General features: G+C 40.9%; 1 non-coding gene across 1 annotated transcript; it reads right to left on the bottom strand.

Moving 5' to 3' along the window:
* Window positions 1–12248: 12248 nt before the first annotated feature.
* On the bottom strand, window positions 12249–12354 carry LOC131834944 (U6 spliceosomal RNA). The gene has a single exon (XR_009355036.1). It is a non-coding gene; the product is annotated as a U6 spliceosomal RNA (small nuclear RNA).
* Between the last annotated feature and the right edge of the window lie 394 nt (window positions 12355–12748).

Genomic DNA, 12748 nt, shown 5'->3' with positions numbered 1-12748 from the left:
CCTGCGGTGTCCAGAATTAATTCTAAACTATGTAGACAGCATTGCAGGGTCTCACTACCTTTAAAGCAGAATTTTCCACTCTTCCTCTTTTTATTTCTTATGTCACACTAAACTACTGAAGCCGTTACATTGAACAGCAGGATTCACAGAGCACAATCAGAAGACAACCTGGTTCTTCACCTCACAGCCCACTCCGCCTGCTCTGGAACACCATCATTGTCCTCAGGGAAGTTTCAGGCAGATAGCTCATGGATAATGAAAAGCCCTGTCGTCAATATGAGTCCTAATAATAGCCTCATTCCAGTAAACCGTTGAGTCACATATAACAGTCAGAACTCCAAATCTCACTCAAAGCCTCTCTTCCTCATTGTAGGCTGCCTCATGCTTGCTGTGAGAAAAGACAGCATGACTGTCTTCTTCATTTTTTACCGTATCTGAGCTTCTGACCCTGCCTCTCCGTCCTCTGCTCATGGGGCTAACCTGTATCCTCACAGAAGGGGAGAGAGGAAAGGGAAGCAGGAGGAGAGTTTCTGCCTTGACTGGCAGCAGGGCACCTGGCACTGGTTTCCTCCAGGAAGCAAAGGCTTAAAGCTGATATTCCTGTTGGAATGTATTTGTGATCTAAGGAGGCTCACCTGGAATAAACCCTGGCATTTCTCCTGAGACAGGATGTACCTGCTCCTCCAGCCAGTACCCTCCCTCAGCCCCTGGGGCCTCGGAATCTACTTCTTCTTTTAAGGTCACAGCCTGCTCTAAGCAAGGCTCTGGGGAAGGCTACTTTCACCATTGTGGCCAACTCTGGCCCATGGAAAAAGCACTCAAGTGCCCTTTGTCCCAACAGTCTCCATTCCCTATGCAGTTATTCAGCCACAGACTCTTGACTTTGGGATTTTCCAGTCATGGGTCCAGTAGCGGCCTCTTGTCCTTATAGAATCCAGTGGGCATAGGTCCACATCTCTGAATGGTGTCCTTAAAGTTCAATTGGCTCAAGAGGAAAGGAAATATTTCCAAAGGGGAGGGAGACTGTTGTAGTACTCCCACAACTTGCTCCAAAGAAATTATCTGTCAGATTTCTAATCTCTTGCTAACAATAATCTCTTGTATGTGAGTTTTAGTCTTTTGTACATCTTCCAATTCTGTAAGTTCCAAGAGATACAAAACTGGTTTTTGTCCTATGAATGCAAATTTAACTTTGAACCAACAAGTATGTCTCATCAATTCCTTTGATTCTAATTTTGGGGAGCTTCAGCTAAACCGAGACAGAACTTGTTATATTTATTTTCCCTAAAAGACTCTGGTTTGTTGTTTGTTTTTCTGTCACTTCTTCCACCTGGAATATCCATCCATCCTATGTCATATATAAGGTTCAGCTCAAAGACCACCCCCTACACAGAGCTGCCCCAGATTCCCACAGCTAAAATGACTTCTCCTTTCTCACACCATGTTTATCCCTCTCAAATAGTGGTTAACCATTACCTGTCCTTGCATTGGGCAGAGGATGCCCTTTCCCCTACTGAATATAAAAGCCTTTGCCATGGAGAATCTGCCCATATGATTTTGCCAGGGTTGCTATGTCAAGTACCACAGACTGAGAGACTTATATAATAAGAATCTGTTTCCTCCCAGCTCTGGAAGCTTGAAGTCTAAGATTAAGGTGACAGCAGGGCTGGTTTCCTCCATCCTTGTCTTGAAGATGGCCATCTTCTCTCTGTGTCTTCCCATGGTCTTTCCTCTGTGCTGTGTCTATGTCTTACTTAATCTTCTCTTCTTATAAGGTCAGATTGGCTTAAGGCCTACCTCAATGATCTCATTTAACTTCAGCACCTCTTTAAAGATCCTATCTCTAAATACAGGCACATTCTGATGTCCTGGGGGTTAGAACTTCAACATATGAACATTCAGTCCTTGACAATGCCTTATTATTCTTATACCTTAACCTGTTCTCCACCACATAGTGTTTGTTGAACATGTGCTTGTTGTCCTGTACTGAAAAACTCCTTGAAGACTTGATGCCAAAAACCCTGAGATGACAGGATGAATTATAATGCTAGTCATAAGAGAGTCATGGAAGGAGCGCCTGGGTGGCTCAGTAGGTTAAAGGGTCTGCCTTCGGCTCAGGTCATGATCCCAGAGTCCTGAGATCGAGCCCCATATCGGGCTCTCTGCTCAGCGGGGAGTCTGCTTCCTCTCTCTCTCTGCTTGCCTCTCTGCCTATTTGTGATCTCTGTCTGTCAAATAAATAAATAAAATCTTTTAAAAAAAGAGAGAGAGTCATAGAGGATTCTGACTTCCCTCAGGGTTGTAATGAATTGGGCATAATTTATCCTTTTCTAATAACTTTGGTTTGGAGTATAAAGGGACTAGTAATGGAAGGAAAAGAGGAAATGGTGCTGATGAATAACACCAGTGAATGTAGCACATTAAGTATCTCTGGAACATAAAAACCTGGCCAGATACCTTTTCCCTCTGATGTGGCATATTGCCTCATAGAGACATTGAGGGACACACAGGAGAGCCCGGCTGCTCCTAACATTAGAAACCTCAAAGCACATACCACCTCCCAGAATTGCCACTGCCTCGATTAGGATCTGTTACCTCGGAATTTGTTTTTTTGCCCCAACATATAGGACTTAATTGTTTTTTTTAATACATGTATCAATTTTTTTACTTACATTTTTTCATTTTACATACATTACTTACATTTTTAATACATGTATTAAAGAAGAATTACAGAAACTAGGAGAGTTAAAGTCTTTTCTTTAGGAAATGTATAGCCTCAAGTACCTATTTTAGAAGAAAACACAGAAAATTTATGTATTAAACTTCCCAGTAAAGAAGTTTGAGGATCAATAATAAAATAAACACTAAGGAAACAGGAGGAAAGAACTAACACAGATAGGAGAAGAAACTAACAAAACAGGAAACAAAGATACAACAAAGATAATCAAAAGAACCAAAGGGGGGCGCCTGGGTGGCTCAGTGGGTTAAAGCCTCTGCCTTCAGCTCAGGTCATGATCTCAGGGTCCTGGAATCGAGCCCCACAGCAGGCTCCCTGCAGCAGGAGCCTGCTTCCTCCTCTCTCTCTCTCTGCCTGCCTCTCTGCCTACTTGTTATCTCTGTCTGTCAAATAAATAAATAAAATCTTTAAACAAAAAAGAACCAAAGGTATTTCTTTGACATAATTAATAACATAGACAAATCTTCGGCAATATTGATCAAGGAAAAAGAAAAAAATGTAAATTGTGTTTGTAATGGAAAGAGAGCATAAGTACAAGTACAGCAGATAAAAAACTGAAAATACAATGGAAAACGTCATGCTAAGCACTCAAACTTAGATGGAGTCAACAAATTCTTAGAAAAATATAATTTAACAAATTATATAATATAATAATTTAACAGTTCATGTGTATCATCTATATGTAGTCTATAAAATTAACAAAAACATTTTATATGTATAGATATGAGTATGTGTGTGTACATATAGTTTATTTTTTAAAAGATTTTATTTATTTATTTATTTGAGACAGAGAGAGAGAGAAGGATCAAAGGGAAAGGGAGAAGAATATAAATAGTCTATAACATATACCTCAAAGAGGAACACCTGGCCCAAATACTTTTAAAGATAAGTTCTAGTCAGATATTCAAGGAGATTATCGCAATATTAAATAAGCAAATTTCCCTGTGAAGGAGGACAGATAAAATGAATCCTGACTATATGCCACACATAAAAATAAATTCCAGGTGGACTAAAACCTCAACATGACAAAATGTACCATGTCCCAGGTTTAAAAAAATTATCATTTCATACCCATCATTTTGGGAAAAACACTAAAAAGGCTGATAATATCAAGTGTTGACTGATAAGGGACTAATATCCAAAATATATAAACGCAACTCACACAACATATATTGCACGACTCACTAGCAAAAACACAAATAATCTGATTAAAATAATGGGCCGTGGACCCGAGTAAACACTTTTTTAAAGAAGCTGTACAAATGGCCAACAGGTGAATGAAAAGGTGCTCAACATCATTCATCATCAGGGAAATGCAAATCAAAACCACAACGAGATACCCCCTCACACTGGTCAGAGTAGCTACAATAATAAAAGACAAGGAATAACAAGTGTTGGTGAGGATGCGGTGAAAAGAGAACCCTCGTGCACTGCTGGTGGGAATGCAAACTGGTGCAGCCACTGTGAAAAACAGTAGGGTGAGCCTTCAAACAGCGGCAAATAGAGTTCCCACATGATCCAGCAATCTCACTTCAGGAAAGGAAATGAAAACAAAATCATGAAGACATAATCTCTGCTCCCATGCTCACTGCAGCATTATTTACAATCACCAAGATATGAAAAGAAACTAAGAGCTCATCAACGGATGAATGGATAAAAATGTGCTATATTCCTACAATGGAATATTATTTTTCTGTGGGAAAGAAGGAAATCTTGCCATTTGTGACAACATGAATGAAGCTGGAGGGCTTTATGTGAAGTGAAATGGGAGAGACAGAGTAAGACGGATACTCCTTGGTGTCATTTATCTGCAGAGGTTTTTTTTTTTGTTTTTTTTTTTTTAATCAAAATTCTTAGAAACAGAGTAGAAAGTGACTGCCAGGACTGGAAGGTGAAGGAAACAGGGAGAGGTTGGTAAAAGGTAGACTTTCAGCTGTGAAATGGAAAGGTCTGAAAATGTAACATATGTAATGTAAAACATGGTGGCTTGAGCTGATGACAGTATTTAATATCATTGAAGTTTGCTAAGAAATTAAAACTTAAATGTTCTCATCAAAAACGAGATAAGTATATGAGGTGATGGGTGTGGTTGGTTTATTTTTTATTTTTTTATTTTATTTGAGACAGAGAGAGCATGAGCAAGAACAAAAGGCAGAGGGAGAAGCAGACTCCTTGCTGAGCAGGGAGCCTGACCCATGGCTGGATCCCAGGGCCTTGGGATCATGACCTGAGCCAAAGGTAGCTGCTTAACCAACTGAGCCACCCAGGTGCCCCAATGGATGTGTTAATTGACTACATGAGGAGGATTTTTTCACAATGTATAGCAACTCACCACGATGTACACTTTAAATATCTTACCATTTTATTGGTCATTTATTCCTCAAAAAAGCTGAAATAAAAGAAAATACCAAGTGTTGTCAAGGATATGGCCCAATAAGAATGCTCAGATACTCCTCTTGGGAATGCCAACCAGTAGAATCTCTTTTGAGCGTATGGAGGTGGATAGATGTTAATTGAGATTAGACATTTCACTCTTCTTGCATACCAAACCCCCAGATTTTTAAGGCAGTACCATCCTGAGGCCCAGTGTAGGAATCATGTCTAGTTTAAGCTGGTCATAATCATCCCATAATCTTTTGCCAAGCACTTGCTTTCCCATTTCCTTGACACCAAGGGTTTGGCAACCTCATTTTAGCCAGTGGAATGTAAAAGGAGTTCTGATGAGGAACTTCTGGTTGCCAGGACATGAGATTATCCAAGGGCAGGGCAGGAGTAGGTATGTCATTGTATTCCTCATCCATGTCTTTATCCAAATTCCAAAGTTGGATATCCCGAAAACCTAAGGAGTTTTTCCTCCCCCCAAACAAAAGCAAAAATAAAACAAAAACAAACAAACAAACACACCTTGTCCACCTACCCTATTCTCTTTTTTGGAACATTGATTGGAATGAGACTGTGATGCCTGGAGTTCTAGAAGCCCTTGTGTGACCATGAGGTGGCAAGCAAGAGCAATAAGAGGATAAAAATTGGCAAGGTCTTTTGCTGACAGTCAGATAACTAAATCTTTATTGCTTAAGCAATTGTTAGCGAGCTTTCTTTTAATCCATAATCAAATATTTTCCTGATAGAACAATTGTCTGGTAAAGTGAAAGAAAAGCTTCAAGTTCAGAAATTCTATTCCTAGAATATATATCCTAAACAATCCTCAAAAATATGCACAAGAAAACATGCCCAGAAATGTTCACTGCAACACTGTTTGTAATGGTGAGAAACATCAAAATGAACTAAATATTCATCAATAGGAAATATGGATAAATAATTTGAGGTCTAGTCATTCAAAAGAATGCTGCAGGAAATTTAAATAAATAAACTGGAATTACATGAATCAATGGACTAAATCTTACCAGAATCCTGAGCAAAAAAATGCAAGTTGCAAGAGGATTTATACAGTATATTTATATAAAATTTCAAAACATGGAAACAATATTATATATTGTTTAAAGATGAATTAACTTATAATACACATGTAAACCATGCATGGGGATGTTAAATATCAAATTTATTATAGTATTTATTTTTGTGGAAGAAGATAAGGAAATAGTATAGGGAATTCAACTCCATCTATAATGTAAAATCTAAAGTTGTCCATGAATACTAATTATTCTAGATAATAACAAGACTATTTAAAGAGTTCTCTAAAAGCACATTTATAAGATGCATCAAGTCCTCCTTGGCTCACTCCAAAGTTTACAGTATTTAAATTACAAAATTTGAGGCCTATAATTCGTGAGAGATAACAGACAGAATAATCGATCTTAATGTATTAGACACTCCCAAGGTAATTTCTGTTGGTATCAGAATAATTCGGTAAATCATAAGTTTCTTTGCAGTGTTGGTCAGAATCCTTTGCAAAGTGCTCCAATCCACGCAACTCTGGATTCAATGTGCATATGAGTGTCATTCCTGCCATTGTTCTTATTCTCATTATCCTTTATTTTTCTAAGACATGTTATAAAATTGCAGTATCTTCACCCCTATCTCAGAAAGACGCTTCATTTCAAAATCACAAACCTTTCCCTTGTTCCGACATTAAGGCAAGTAAGAAGCTACAAGGGAATTCAAGTTTATTGAAAAAAAAGGAGATGAGAGAAAGCACTGTTTGTCCCAGGCAAATAAGACAGTCTTCGTTCTACATCAAAGGCCAGATAAATACCAGATATAATTAATATTTCGTTCTTTCAGTAAGATTTTTCCCACTGTCTTACAAGCGGTATTTCTTGAATTAACTTCAAAGTGAAGTTTCGCCAACACCTTTTTTAGACCTCGGTGCTAAAAGAATTGTGTAGAAAAGAGGTGGGGCCTTAAGGGGGCAAAGAAATACCAAAGTCCTACATTAAGCAAACAAAAAGGTTCCAGGGAATTTTGGATAAATGAAGACCAATCTGCGAATGCCTCAACTGTGAGTGCGAGAAGTAGAAGACAGAAGAGACTTCCAGAAGAGTGCTCATACCAACCTACTGGACAGAGATTGCTGCGGAGGCGGCCTTGACCAGCCCCAGAGTCCCAGAACTGAGCAGCTCAGGTCTGCTTCCTTAAGCTGAGTGAAGCAAGTGTCCCTTGGGACACTTAGGAATTCCCTGGCCATTAGAATCCCTTAATAGAAGTGCCAATTCCAATATAGTGATAACACTCTGAGTTAAAAGGACCATTAGCCTCCAGAACACAAACCAGAAAAAAACCCATCCATCCCCTGAATCAAGAGGATGGAAACACAGAGTGGTGCCATATTTCAGTCCAACGGTGGTACCCCTGTTGTAAGCTTCTGCCATGAGAGCTGTGAAAGGGTGGGCCAAGAAAGTGACCGTGGAAGATCCATGAGCATGGTCTGGGAAGCTGATCAAGCAATAGAATTGGCATGTAGGCACCAAACGAGGCTGGAGATAAGGCATGCAGAAGCACCAGAACATAGCGAATAAGGAAGGCAGGTACTTAGGAAGAGGGGAGCTACAGAGAAAAGCAGAAGATGAAGTTAGGATAAAGAGAGATAATCAAGGGGCCCCTGGGTGGCTCAGTGGGTTAAAGCCTCTGCTTTCAGCTCAGGTCATGATCCCAGGGTCCTGGGATCGAGCCCCACATCGGGCTCTCTGCTCAGCGGGGAGCCTGCTTCCTCCTCTCTCTCTGTCTGCCTCTCTGCCTGCTTGTGATCTCTGTCTGTCAAATAAATAAATAAATATTTTTAAAAAAGAGAGAGAGATAATCAATAATCAAGACAAAGTAGGCCAGTGGAACTACAGGGTATTATGCTAAGCGAAATAGGTCAGCTAGAGAGGGACAATTATCAGATATCTCACTAATTTTAAGAATTTGAGAAACAAGCCAGAGGATCATAGGGGAAGGGAGGGAAAAAGAAACAAGATGAAACCAGAGAGGGAGACAAATCTTAAGAGACTTTTGGTCTCAGGAAACAAGCTGAGGCTTGCTGGAGTGGAGGGGGCTGGGAGGGATGGGGTGGTGGAGGGAAGGACGTTGGGGAGGGCGTGTGTGATGGTGAGCGCTGAGAATTGTGTAAGACTGAAGAATCACAGACCTGTTCCCCTGAAACAAATAATACCTTATAAGTTAATTAAAAAAAAAAAAAAAAAGACAAGACCAAAGGTCACAGAGTAGGATGAGGCAATAGTTAATATAGTGTACAGAAATGACAGAGAAAGGCAAGTTCTTCTGGGCAGGATTAGGCGTGAGAACTGCCCCTTCCTGTCTCACTCAGCAGAGCTTCCATCACCCTGAGAACCATAGTGGTGTCTCCAGAGGTTGGGCCTCGAGCTGCAAAGCCCCTCTTAAGCTACAGCTAGTTTCCAGCCTCAAGGCTGCTGTCTTTGTAGCTCTGCTCTCCCCCATTCCCATCCCCACTGTGCGTACTACCAGCACAGGACTCTCTCCTTTCCAGTTCCCGCGCTTTGGGCATTGCCTCTTCCCGGGGCACCTGTGGTCTCCAATGAGTCTGAGCAAGCTCTTATGCTCAGCCTTCCACTCATCGTTCCCACTTTCTCTATTCTAGTAATCTAGTTTCCCTCTGAATCTGACTGCTGACCTTCCCCCTGAATCTGACTGCTGACCTTCCCCCTGAATCTGAATTCTGACCTTCCCCCTGAATCTGACTGCTGACCTTACTTCTGAACTTGGCCGCTGAACTTGGGCCTTCTCTCCAAAGGCCAGACTTTAGAATCTCTTCCCATTTGGGAAAGAGCTTGCTGGCAGATGTTCTGGAGTTCCACCACCTTGTAGGATAGAACAGTGAGCAGCACAGATAGAACAGAAATGTCCAAGAGAAAGCCGAAGATGGAGGCAACATGATGGGTGACATCTGAGTGAGCAGTTTCAGGAACACGAGCTCTAGAGTCTGAAATAAAGGGAGGGGCAGGAACTGATGAAGGAAACTGGAAACAAAAGAATCTCTCCAAGGAGCAGGTGGGCTGAGGCAGTCTTCTGACCTACCTCTACTTGTCTTCATTTCCCTCTTGGCCCAGAAGGACTTGCTTTCTGAACGAGACATGGGGGAGGCCATGAGAAACGGCCGGCTTGGGTGACCGTGGGATGAGAAGGGAGTATTTCCTTACAGCAGCTTCTGATAAGGACATACTTTGAGCTGCTGTCTGCTTACTATTACTCCTTCAAAGGAAAGCTCTAGTGGCCCTGCTAGTTCTAAGCTTTCAGTAACCTATCTGTCTTTTCTTGCCTTCGGACACAGAAAGAGAAGCTGAGCTTCTTGGCTCCACAGGTCCCTCCTCTAGAACTATCTTTTCCAACCTACTTTGGGTAGCTAACTTGCTTTCCGAAAATCCTCTTCCTGGCCTTTAAATCTCAGTCTGACACAAAAGCTACTGTATGGGGGCGCCTGGGTGGCGCCTGGGTTAAAGCTTCTGCCTTTGGCTCAGGTCATGATCCCAGGGTCTTGGTATGAAGCCCCGCATCAGGCTCTCTTCTCAACAGGGAATCTGCTTCCTCCTCTCTCTCTGTCTGCCTTTCTGCCTACTTGTGATCTCTGCCAAATAAATAAATAAAGTCTTTAAAAAAAAAAAATCTACTGTATGGATTTGAAAGTTGCTAAGACAATAAATCTTAAAATTTCTCATCACAAGAAAAAGAAATTCATAATTACATGTGGTGGTGGAAATTAATTAGGTTCTGTGTGGCAATCATTTTTCCGTACATATGTGTATCGAATCATTATGTTATACAACCAAAACTAGTATAATGCTATGCTAATTATAACTCAATAAAAAATGTAAAGAAAAATACATTTTTTTAAAAAACAGATAAAGAAGCACTGATTGTTCACATTTACCAAAATAGTTGCTCATTTTAAATGCTATCACTGTAGGGCACCTTTAGAATTGAAGGCACATAAGTTTTCTATAGTTATTAGTTGACCAGCCCCCTGACTGAGAGTATGTTCGTTTTCTGATGATTATAACCATTTTTCCTGTCAACAGTCACATGGATAAAATTAACATTTTGGGCTAAAAAATAAATTTATGTCTGTTTATAGAATTTTTTTCTCAGTTCAAATTTGACATCACATTCTTGTTTGGAGAGAAACTTGCTGGGTCATAACTTTAAGTCTGCAAGAAGTTCACGAAGGGTAAGGAAAAGCTCCTGTCCTAATTAACAGAGTTTAGATCATTGGAGTTGCTTTTCCCCGAGAGAAAAATCAAACGTTTAAGGGTAAGAGCATTTGAACATTCCGAAAAACACATGGTACATTTATTATCACATGCTCTCTGTTCTTTCAATGGAACCTCCAACATTTGTTGCTTGGCGGCTCTTATCAGAGTCAGAGAGATGAAAGCAAAGCTACAATTTGTGTTATTTTCATCCCCTTCAGTAATTGAACTTTGATTATCAAACTCCTGTCAAGTGCCATTCAAGAAACTGCAGGGAGAGACTGAGAATATGTGCAAAGTTCTCTCAGACACTGGACCCCTCCCAGAAGCAACAGCTTTGCAGGAATCACAAGCTGCCACCACACCGCTCTTGCTTCATGGGGAATGGGCGCAGCTCAGAGATGTCTGTTTTAGGAGATGGACAAGGGTTTGGCGTCCAACGCACCACCAAGACCGATTTCTCTGCTCATTCACATAATAGCTGCAATCTTGTCCCAATCAATGAACTACTCTAAACTCCAGTTTTCTCATCTGTAAAATAAAAGTAAAAATGTATACACTATAGAGATTTTGCATAAATTAAATCAATGTAATTTAATTTAGCGAGGCCCCTGGAGTCAGACTCCTTGGGGTTCAAATTCTGGCTAGACCACTTACTTGCTATGTGATTCTGGGCGAGTTGCTTCAAGTCGTTAAGCCTCAATTTCTTCAATACACGCAGTATTGATAAAAATGATTCCTACCTTCTCCAGTAGTGGTGTGGAACAAGTGAGATTATCCACAGGAAGAATGTAGTAGCTGCGGCTGGCAGGTCGTAAGTATTCAAATGAAGGTTAGCTGTTACTCTAGAAAGCACTGCACACAACTATTTCTGGTTCTCTTAACTAGGTTGCACATTAATAGAAGGCAATGGTGCTAGAAATGCCAGCAGGCAGACTCTTTTCTTTACAAAGCATTTCTTTCTCTTTTTTTCTTTTTTCTCCTTTCAAGAATGTTCTGGTACACATTAGCAAAACGCCGAGGGGGAAGGGAGCCTAGAAATGCTTTAAATGTATTCCCTTCACAATGAAATCCATGTGCTTTCCAAAGAAATGGTATCCTGGAAAGGGGCCAGTTACCGTAGGTGCCTAAGATTGTAAATAAAGCATTAAGGAAGAGACTCCGGGAGTCCAGATTAAAGATAGGTCATTATTATCGTTAATATCTTCATTAACATTTTTATATGCTTTTTTAAACGTGTGAACTGTGGTTGGTTTAGGGACTGAATTTTATTCAAGATGTAATTGTGTAAGTGTTTCCAACTGTAGAACAATGTTCTTTGGGGGCAGTAATTAAAAGTATAGTTTTGGGAAAATGTTGAGACTGAAGTTTTTAGATGAAACTGAGGCCTTGCCCCCGCTGCTGGTCCCAGGCAGGCCCCCGCCTCCCAGCCTTGCCTGGGCTCCTCTGGGTTCCCCAACCTCCTTACTCTGTGGGAGCTTCCTCCATGGTCAGCAGACACATCTCGGGTTGGGTGTCACTTTCATTCATTTTCTGCATGCGAGGACCTTTCACATCCTAGACGATTCTTTTTTCTTTTTTTAACTTTTTTATTTATTTTTAAAATTTCTTTTCAGTGTTCCAGAATTCACTGTTTATGCACCACACCCAGTGCTCCATGCAATACGTGCCCTCCATAATACCCACCACCGGGCTCACCCAACCTCCTACCGCCCTCCCCTCCAAGACCCTCAGTTAGTTCCTCAGAGTCCACAGTCTCTCATGGTTCGTCCCCCCCCTCTGATTTCCCACAACTCTCTTCCCCTCTCCATCTCCCCATGTCCTCCGTGTTATTTCTTATGCTCCACTAAACTATGGAACGCTTCATGAATTTGCGTGTCATCCTCGCACAGAGGCCATGCTAATCTCTGTATCATTCCAGTTTTTTAGTATATGTTCTGCTGAAGCGAGCACACATCCTAGACGATTCTGATGCTCTTTCTGGGCTAGGAGAAGATGGGCAAGATGACAATTTTCACTACAATAACTCTTGCGGAGTTTTGCCATTTTCTGACTCCCTTGCTTTTCCTTTTTGCAAAATGACTTTCTCACACCCGACATGCTAAATAAATGTGCTTAAAAAGTGGTATTTCATGGTTACCAGAAGGAAGTGGGTGCGGGGTTTAAAAAGGTGATGGGGAGGAAGGAGGGTGCTTGTCCCATTGAGCACCAGGTGTTGCGTGGAAGTGCTGAGTCACTATATTGTGCACCTGAAACCAATATTACACTGCATGTTAACTAGCTGGAATTTAAATAAAAACTTCAAGAAAAAAAGTGATATTTCATGGTTACCAGGGGCTAGGCTAGT

Source organism: Mustela lutreola, chromosome 6 (genome assembly GCF_030435805.1).
Source record: "Mustela lutreola isolate mMusLut2 chromosome 6, mMusLut2.pri, whole genome shotgun sequence".
In the NCBI taxonomy this organism is placed as follows: Eukaryota; Metazoa; Chordata; class Mammalia; order Carnivora; family Mustelidae; genus Mustela; species Mustela lutreola.
This window is presented reverse-complemented; position numbering and strand designations above follow the sequence as displayed.